The sequence below is a fragment of the Podarcis pityusensis genome, assembly GCF_964106645.2.
Source record: "Podarcis pityusensis genome assembly, chromosome: 14".
Classification (NCBI taxonomy): Eukaryota; Metazoa; Chordata; class Lepidosauria; order Squamata; family Lacertidae; genus Podarcis; species Podarcis pityusensis.
Genome location: NC_138039.1, coordinates 12,521,692 through 12,531,660, shown reverse-complemented (window position 1 = coordinate 12,531,660; position 9,969 = coordinate 12,521,692).

Below are 9,969 nucleotides of genomic sequence, written 5' to 3'. Positions count from 1 at the left end.
GACAGCATCTTAAAAAGCAGAAACATCACCTTGCCAACAAAGGTCCATATAATTAAAGCTATGGTTTTCCCAGTAGTGATGTATGGAAGTGAGAGCTGGACCATAAAGAAGGCTGATTGCTGAAGAATTGATGCTTTTGAATTATGGTGCTGGAGAAGACTCTTGAGAGTCCCATGGACTGCAAGAAGATCAAACCTCTCCATTCTGAAGGAAATCAGCCCTGAGTGCTCACTGGAAGGACAGATCCTGAAGCTGAGGCTCCAATACCTTGGCCACCTCATGAGAAGAGAAGACTCCCTGGAAAAGACCCTGATATTGGGAAAGATGGAGGGTACAAGGAGAAGGGGATGGCAGAGGACGAGATGGTTGGATAGTGTTCTTGAAGCTACCAGCATGAGTTTGACCAAACTGCGGGAGGCAGTGGAAGACAGGAGTGCCTGGTTTGCTCTGGTCCATGGGGTCACAAAGAGTCGGGCACGACTAAATAACTAAACAACAACAACAACAATACTCTAAGGTTACCAGATTTTTTTCAATGAATCCGGGGACACTTTTCAACTTCTTGCTAAATACATGGATTTTGTCAGGGGACTGATTTGTAAATCCAGGGACTGTCCGTGGGAAATGGGGACATCTGGTAACTTTAGTATTCTCGCAGGACATGTGTCCTACATTAAGCAGGACAATTCTCTGGTTTAAAGGCCTGTCAGATCACAGCACTCTGTTTCAAACGCTGTCTGGGTTAAAGGTGCTAAGTTGTAATTAATGAGCATGAAGGTCCATTAATTGTAATAGGACTATTCTGAGAAGCTGAAGAGAAAACAGCAGGAATGACGTTGAAGATTTTAACACCTGAATATTATCCTGAGCAGGCCTACCTCAGGGCCCGTTAGCGATGGGAGCAGTGTTTTTTCGGGGGGGGGGGTGTTCAGGGGTCTACATACCCCTAAACATATTGTGAATCTTTGTACTTTTGTCCATTTACCATATTTATTTTTCCTGATTTGAACTATAAAACTCATTTCTTGAGTCAAAATGAGAGTACCCTAAACATTTTTTTTTCGAAAAAAGCACTGGATGGGAGAGAAATTAGATTTAGTTCATATTTGAATGCGAACCTACCAAATTCAGTTTAATTCACCCCAATTCACCCTTTCCATACAATGCACAAGCCAAAACACAGCCATTCTTCACATTTTTAAAGCTGCAAACTGCCCTGTTATCTTCGGATGAAGGGTGGTATATAAATTTAATAATAAATAAATAGCTCGCCTGTTATGTACTGAGTTGAATAGGATCCAAAATGCAGCAGTCTGATTGGTCCTAGAACAATAGGATCCAAATTGCAGCAGTCTGATTGGTCCGCAGGAGCCACCCAATCGAACACCAGGTGGAAGTGAATCCGCAACCTGATTGGCCTACAGGAGAATGCCAGAATTAGCCAATCACGTGGGGCCCATTGTGTAAATAATGTATATAAAGCAGACATTTCGGGGGAACTTCCATTCCTCACTACTATGAGCTGAATAAAGAGCATGAAATCCACACTCGACTCCGAGTATATTTCATCACCTATAAAGAAAGGTTACAGTATTAATATATATAATGGGGAATGCCAGAATCGGAAGAGAAATTGAGTGTGGGAGACTTTCAGAAGCATTTTTGTGTGTGTATGATGGTGATTTCTGATGTCTGTAAACTGGGCCTACGGCTGCATCTTTTATGTTCACACTGCCAGGTGGATCTGACCGAATATATTTGGTGGGCTTTTTGATGCAGATTTACTGCAGTTCTTTTAAAATTCAAATCAAGTTTTCACATCTACCTCTAAATCAGCAGGGAGGCCGTTCATCGTTCTGCAGTGTGACATCTGAGGAATCAAATTATTAATCACTCTATCATCAAGGCATTAACACGCACTGTTTCATTATTAATAAATATATTCTTCAGACACGCTTGAGTGATTTGCAGCGGAACCGGTGACCCGTGAAAAAGATCCTACAAAGTGGAGATCACCTGTGAATCAAGAAACACTCCAACCCTTAGAGCAAGTCTTGGCAGCGATTGATTCTATCTGCAAGTTGACACCTAAAACTGAGTGTGGGAGAGATGATTTTATAGCCCAGCAGGTGACAAAGGTTTGAGATGGAAGAAGCGGTAGATACAGCTGAAAATGAACACAATACATGTTTGCTGAGAAATCACCCTTGGTTAGACTAACTCAGTGTTCTTCAACCTTGGTTCCCCAGAAGTTGTGGGACTACAATGTCCATTATCCTGGACCATTGGGAAAGCTGACTGGGGATGTTGGGAGTTGTAGTCTAGCAACATCAGGGGAAATCAAGATTGAAGAACAATGATCACTGATGCTTCCTCATCATTCAGCAGTGCAGTAGTCCAATTCTTCAGTTTCTCCCCATCGACCAATAATTCAGAGAACATACTGACAGCCTTGTTGGATTTGGGCAGTGGTTCATCCAGCCCAACGTCTTCTCACAGTGGCCAAGCAGATGACTGTGGGAGGCCCACAACAATGTAGGGCTCTCTCCATTTGTCGTCTGGGCAGCCCCAGACTTGCATCCCAAAGAGGTCACTTTGGTGCTGCTAACACAATGGTTTGACTTCACTCCCAGGAGTGCACTCCATTGTCTCCTGAGACAGACAGATACCAACAAGAGACATTACAGTGGTACCCTGGTTCTCAAACGCCTTGGTACTCAAACAGCTTGGAATCCAAAAACTGCAAACCCGGAAGTAAGTGTTCTGGCTTGCAATCTTTTTTCGGAAGCCGAACGTGCTCCATTTTGAGTGCCACACTTCCAATTTGAGTGTTACGCTTCCGATTTGAATGCCGCACTTCCGTTTTGTGTGTTACGCTGAGGTCTGCCTTTTTTTGCTATTTATTTTGCGTTTTTGTTTTTTTGCAGCTTTTTTGTTTTGTTTTTGTGACTGCGTGGAACCCAGTTCAGCTACTGATTGTTGATTGTGTGACTGCAGCACATTGTTTATTGCTTTCATTTTATGGATCAATGGTCTCGTTAGATAGTAAAATTCATGTTAAATCGCTATTTTAGGGGTTGTTGGGTTGTCTGGAACGGATTCATCCATTTTGCATTACTTTCTTTGGGAAAGCGCGCCTTGGTTTTGGAATGCTTTGGTTTTGGAATGGACGTCTGGAGCGGATTGCGTTTGAGAGCCAAGGTACCACTGTGTTATTAATTTATTTATTGCCTTGCCTTCATCATCAGGTCATACCCTCTAAGTGTCCCAATTTTCCAGGGAGAGTCCCAGAGTTACAGAAGCCGCCTCAGTTTCCCATTTGATTCTAAATGCCCCAGTTTTTCTTTTTCCTCTCCTTCATGTCTCAGAGAACAATTAAAATGGTTTCCTGTCCTTCTTGGAAACAGGAGCCTTTGCGCTCTCTCTCTCTCTCTCTCTCTCACTCTCTCTCTGTGTGTGTGTGTGTAGGTGCAAAAATGGAGTCCTGTTTATACTGAAAATAAAATACCTGCACCAAATGAAGGAAATGGTGAAGCTGGCATATGAAGCCCTTCCTATAATTTTGAAGAAAAATGTCACCAATCCATTTAAAATTCCATAATGGCAATGCTTCAGCAGACAGCAATTTTTAAGGAAATGTGTGGAGCGTTTATTTCTTTTTGTAAATGGAGCCTTACATCACATGACTTTACATGTCTGCTCAGAAGTAAGTCAATGCAGCTTACTCCCAGGTAACTGGGAAAAGACTGCAGTCTCACATTGCAAAAATTCTTGCCACAGTTGTTGCATAAAAGAACAATTTTTTATCTTGTCTCGGTATCTTTCTACCCACTATACCCAATAAAAAAGCTTCTGGTTTTTTAACAAAAGTGTTTTTAAAAGTTTTCTTTGGCTCATTATATATCATTTCCCAGAAAGCTTTTACCTCTTTACATGTCCACCACATATGGTAAAAAGTACCTTCCTTTTCCTTACAAGACTTTACATGTCTGCTCAGAAGTAAGTCAATGCAGCTTACTCCCAGGTAACTGGGTAAAGACTGTGCAGTCTTACATTGCAATGCTAAGCATTTTTACTCAGAACCAAGTCCCACTGACGTCAATAGGATTTGTGTTCCTGATCATTCTCACAGTTTTGCTGATGATGATTATTAGTACTTGCCAACAAAGGTCCATATAGTTAAAGCTATGGTTTTCCCAGTAGTGATGTATGGAAGTGAGAGCTGGACCATAAAGAAGGCTGATCGCCGAAGAATTGATACTTTTGAATTCTGGCGCTGGAGGAGACTCTTGAGAGTCCCATGGACTGCAAGAAGATCAAGCCTATCCATTCTGAAGGAAATCAGCCCTGAGTGCTCACTGGAAGGACAGATCCTGAATGAGACTCCAATACTATGGCCACCTCATGAGAAGAGAAGACTCCCTGGAAAAGACCCTGATGTTGGGAGGGCACAAGGAGAAGGGGACGACAGAGGACGAGATGGTTGGACAGTGTTCTTGAAGCTACCAGCATGAGTTTGACCAAACTGCGGGAGGCAGTGGAAGACAGAAGTGCCTGGCGTGCTCTGGTCCATGGGGTCACAAAGAGTCGGACACGACTAAACGACTAAACAACAACAACTATTAGTATTAGTAGTAACATATCCCGCCTTTTTCCTTGGCAGGGACTCAAGGCAGCTTACATTAAAACGGTAGTTCATTCCATTTATCTGCTGAGGTTGTTGTACGCGATCCCTTCCCTTGAACACGTTTTCTTTACAACAATCCTGTGAGGTAGGTTAGGTGGAGGGGCTGTAACTGGTTCAAGCTGACAGATGCATATGTGCATATAAAGCCCATGTGTGCAGCAAGATCTAACATGGGAGAAGCTTCCTGATGCAGAATAGAACGTCCCTATTTCCATCTGGGAAAAGGTGCAGGGTCTGTAAGGTCCCAGGGTGGGTTACAACATTTTATAATGTTAAAAGCCATTTAAAACTATTTCTGCAATGCATGGGACAATCTCCTGACTGAAACCTTGGACAGCTGCCTCCAGTCTGTTTAGACAATACCAAGCTGATTACCTCAATTGGTCTCATTCAGTCAAAGGCAGTTTCCTGGTGCCTGTGAGGACTAAGAGGAGAATGAGTCTGGATAAGAGCTGAGTCAATCCAGGGACCCTCTCAACATCTCAGCCACCGAGGTCCACCAGCTCTGAGTTCATGATCAGCCTTTTCCCCCTGAAACTCTGACTTATCAGTCATTCAGTCAGATGCAATAATGTTCACCTGTTCTCCTCTAGATGGTGCAATCTGATAACAATATATTTTGCAACACATTAATAGTAAATATTTTCTCTCTCTCCAGTCCTTGTGAAAATCTGCCAGCATTTTAGGGCACCTTTCTCTTAATAGACACATTTTTGCATTTAGTTTGCCTAACATCCACAACTTTGCAGGCCACTTTATCTAACAGAACACATTTCCGTTTGCCGTTTTCACTAATGCATGGGTTTTTAGATGCCCTTCCTTGCAATTTACACATTCTTGCAGACATCCTTTGGTTAGAGGGGTGCACTGCAATATGATCCCAGTCACCGAAAAGTGCATGGATTTCCCCCCAAAGAATCCCAATAACTGTACTTTGCCTTGTGCAGATCTACAGTTCCCAGCACCCTTAACAAACTACAGTTCCCATGACTCTTTGGGAGGTGCCACACGCTTTTAAATGTGCTTTAATGTATGGCGTGGACTCTAGATGTGAGCGCTGTTGCTTCTTCGTGCATCTCTCCAGCGACTGCACCATGCTGGTATGATGCAGTGAGATGGAATCCGGATTTATTTGGCGGACAGGTGTTGTTATTTTTGACTTTTAAGGGAAAAACAAACATTAAGGCCATTGGGGGAGTAGAGAAAGGATACCTGTGCCCACCAAAGTGTATGGAATTGTCAGCTGATGTTCCTTCTTTAAAAGGGTTGACCACTAGAGGGCAATAAAGCACAACTTAAGTTGGGTTGAAATGTTCCATTGAGCAGAAGAGACACAGGTAGGGATGAAATGAAAGAATATTGTGACGTTTTAGGACCTTCTAACACTCCCTTCTCTAGCCAACATATTTTCATTTCATTTCATTTATGACTTGCTTCCCATGAGGCATCCCAGAAGTAATGTACAATATAATAACCAAGATAAAACAGTTACATATATAAAAACAGTTAAAAACTATTTCTACACACACACACACACACAGATACACAGACACAGAGAGAGAGAGAGAGTGTAGCAACAACAGCACATACATAATTGCTATGGGGAAGCAATTCCGGATGACCTACCATTCATCCTTAGTTTTTAAAAATAAATTATAGGTGTCTGTATTGACCAAAAGACTCTGCTTGTATCTGTATCTGCAGCTTAGGTAAGCACCCCAATCTGTTCCCAAGCCACTCTGTATCTTTTCAGTTTGACTTGTTATTTGGGAGCAAATTAGATCCATTAAAGATAAAGCTCTGCCCCTTCCCCATTCAGTATACAGTGGTACCTCAGGTTAAGAACTTAATTCGTTCTGGAGGTCCGTTTTTAACCTGAAACTGTTCTTAACCTGAAGCACCACTTTAGCTAATGGGGCCTCCTGCTGCTGCCGTGCTGCCGGAGCACAATTTCTGTTCTCATCCTGAAGCAAAGTTCTTAACCTGAGGTACTATTTCTGGGTTAGCGGAGTCTGTAACCTGAAGCGTATGTAACCTGAAGTGTATGTAACCCGAGGTACCACTGTAATTGGGGGACCCAAAATGTATCTGCAGAAGTGCATGAAATTTGCTGGCATCTCAGCCCTTCCAAAGTAGATTAAGCCTTCCAAACTGTTGACAGTGATACCCAGGAATTTCTGTACAGAAGACTTTAAAAATTTGACTTTTTAAGCATAAGCACAGTCTACAGCTTTTTATTTTATTTGAGGCCTGAATTTGATGCAACTTTCAAGCATCGCCACCTCTTCTGTGGGTATGAAGCCCAGTAAATGCCAGCAGTTCTTCTGCAAAGGCTGGTTTTACCTTTTGGGGGTGATCACCATAGGAATTCTGGGATGAGATAGAGAAAGGATAAAACATTTCCAATAAACACTGAAGGGATCTCATCCACCAGCAATTACCTTGTTGCTCTATAGGGGCTTCCCCCTCATGGATTTCTGGAGATACAGCCTCTTTTCCTAGGGAAAGATAGATCTCTCTATTGACTTGCACAGGGAGGGGGGGTAACAACAGACTATGGCTCCCCAAAGAAGACTGGGGTGGGAAAATGTTCCCCCACAAAGAATCCTGCTACCCCAATGATCATTGGTGTGGGGTGAGCCTCTTCCCCCGACTTTGGGGGTTTTTTTGAGGGGGGATGCAAGCTCTTTTCGTCGGGAAGAAAGATCTCTCCATTGACTTGCATGGGGGGTAGCAGGTGGAAAATAACCTAAACCCCCAGAAAAAGAGTAGTGTGGTAGAACGGTTTCTTCCTTTCTACTCCAAGAGCTGTTGTTGGTGATCTCTGCCCCTTCCCCATGGAGACCTCTCCATTAACCCAGCTTACAGGTTTAATTTACAAGTAAGCTGTATCTGCATTTTGACAAATAAATTAATCTGCACAAGGAAAAAAATGGTTTCTATAGCGTGCCCTTGGAAAATACTTCACTGTAAGTAAAACCCAGGCCTGTCCATCAAAATGAAAGACTCCTCCACCTCTCCATCCCCTTCCTTCTTGAGTCCTGCACATTTCCCCAGTCAGCTAGGCCCATTTCTCATGTGGTGGAGTGAACACCAGGCATTATTTGCAAAGCTGAGACTACAGAGCCACTGGGACACTCAGGGCAGTGCCGGCCCTACCATGAGGCCAGGTGAGCAGACCACCTCAGGTGGCAGGATCAACAGGAGCAGCAGAGCTGATGTAGTTTTTTTATTCCTCCCTTTTTCCTTGTGTAGATCTTTACTCACCCCTGGCTGAGGGTGGGTACCATTTGGTGGTTTGCCTCAGGTGCAAAAATGTCTTGGGCCGGCCCTGGCTTAGGAAGTCCTTGCACTTACACTAGTGGCCGAAATTGTGGAAACCTTTTGGAACAAGTGTATTTCTGAGGTTTGATGGCTCATAACACCCGATTGGCTCTCTCAACACTCCTGCTCATTGGCTACATTCAAATGAAGGAAAGCTACTGCTACTAAGCACAATGTCCTTCCTTTTTCTGGTTATTTGGCTATAGCTTTTGATGGAAGACAGATAGCTGAACAAACTTTGTTGCATTACATTCCTCATTAAATTATCTTTCCATTGATATATAATTTTATGGTATTACTCCAAAGAAAAGTGGTGTCATGAGCCATCAAACCTCAGAAACACACTTTCCCCAAAAGGTTTCCACAATTTCGGCCACTGGTGCTCTTGAGACGCCTTGTAAATGGCACAATCAGACTTGGAAGCGTGCAAACCTTCCCTGAACAACCCTGATTAACTTTGCAGTGTCGGGTGCACAGAAAGCTGATGCATACGTCTGATAAACAACACATCCCAATCCCGCCACCCGCTCCATATTTCAGGCAACCATGATGAAAAGAAAAGGACAGCAGCTCCTACATAAGAACATAAGAAGAGGCTGCTGGATCCGTCCAATGCCCCATCTAGCCCTTCATCCTGTTCCCACAGTGGCTAAGCAGATACGAGCAGAACATAGGCACATGAGCACTCCTGATAGTTTCTGTGCGGTGAGGACAAGTTGCAGTGAAAATGTGGGATGTGATCCATGAGAGGCAGTCAAGTACAACATTCCTTGAAATGCTAGAGAAGACATGCAAGGGAATGTTTGGTCCAACTTCCTGTTCATCCTGGCTGGAGCATCCTTCCTTTTGCATGTGATGGAAGTGTCAGCATGCAGAGGGCCAGGAGGCCAGCTGGCTAGCCACGGCTGGGTCGTCCCCTTCCAGCGGCCTGGTGCAAAGACCATCACCTCTGCTCCGATGTAAATCAGCGACCCAGGCTTACTCAGCCAGGGCACACTATCAGCAGAGTGAACTGCGCACACAGAATAGGCATGAGGCTTGTGGAAACATACTAAAACTACAGATTTATTAATCATAAATCAGGACAAAGAAACATGTTGTCTCTCTCTCTCATGTCGTCTCAGAGAGAACAGCTAAAAGCAAAAGCTATACACACAATGGAAGTTCCCGGCATACTGTGACATGTGACACACAACAATTCCACACATCTGCCCTTAAGGTGGAATGGAAATGTCAATAAGAAGGTAGGCGTGACCTAACCTGTCCAGGTAACCAAAGGACGAGTCACGCAGCACCCTTCCTTCTTTTTGACTTCCTTCTTCGTTTGACCAGCTTTTAGCTACGACTGCTCTGCTAGCTCTCAGATAGCAGAAGCACTGGGATTATTCCCCCATATGGGGTAGATCCACATGTACATATTTGTAACTAAGTCTGCCTTCAGGGATCCAACTGTGAACTGATGTAAGTAAACATCTTTTGTTGACTTTGAATAAGATTGTGGCATCTTTATTCTTTTAAGAGGGATTCAAGGGAACTTACCAGGAACACACAATTCAATCTGAGACAGACAGAATTGGATAAGAGTGAGAAGCTCACACGAGCCTGCAACCAGCTATCTGCTGTGCATGTAAAAGGGGAATGTAAACTCTGCTAGGTAAAGGAACTTGCTAGCACAAGTTAGGAAGGATATTAATATACAGTGGTACCTCGGGTTAAGTACTTAATTCATTCCAGAGGTCTGTTCTTAACCCGAAACTGTTCTTAACCTGAAGCACCACTTTAGCTAATGGGGCCTCCTGCTGCCGCCACACGATTTCTGTTCTCATCCTGAAGCAAAGTTCTTAACCCGAGGTACTATTTCTGGGTTAGCGGAGTCTGTAACCTGAAGCGTATGTAACCTGAAGCGTATGCAACCCAAGGCACCACTGTATACTGCCACCCTGAACATTCCCACAGAA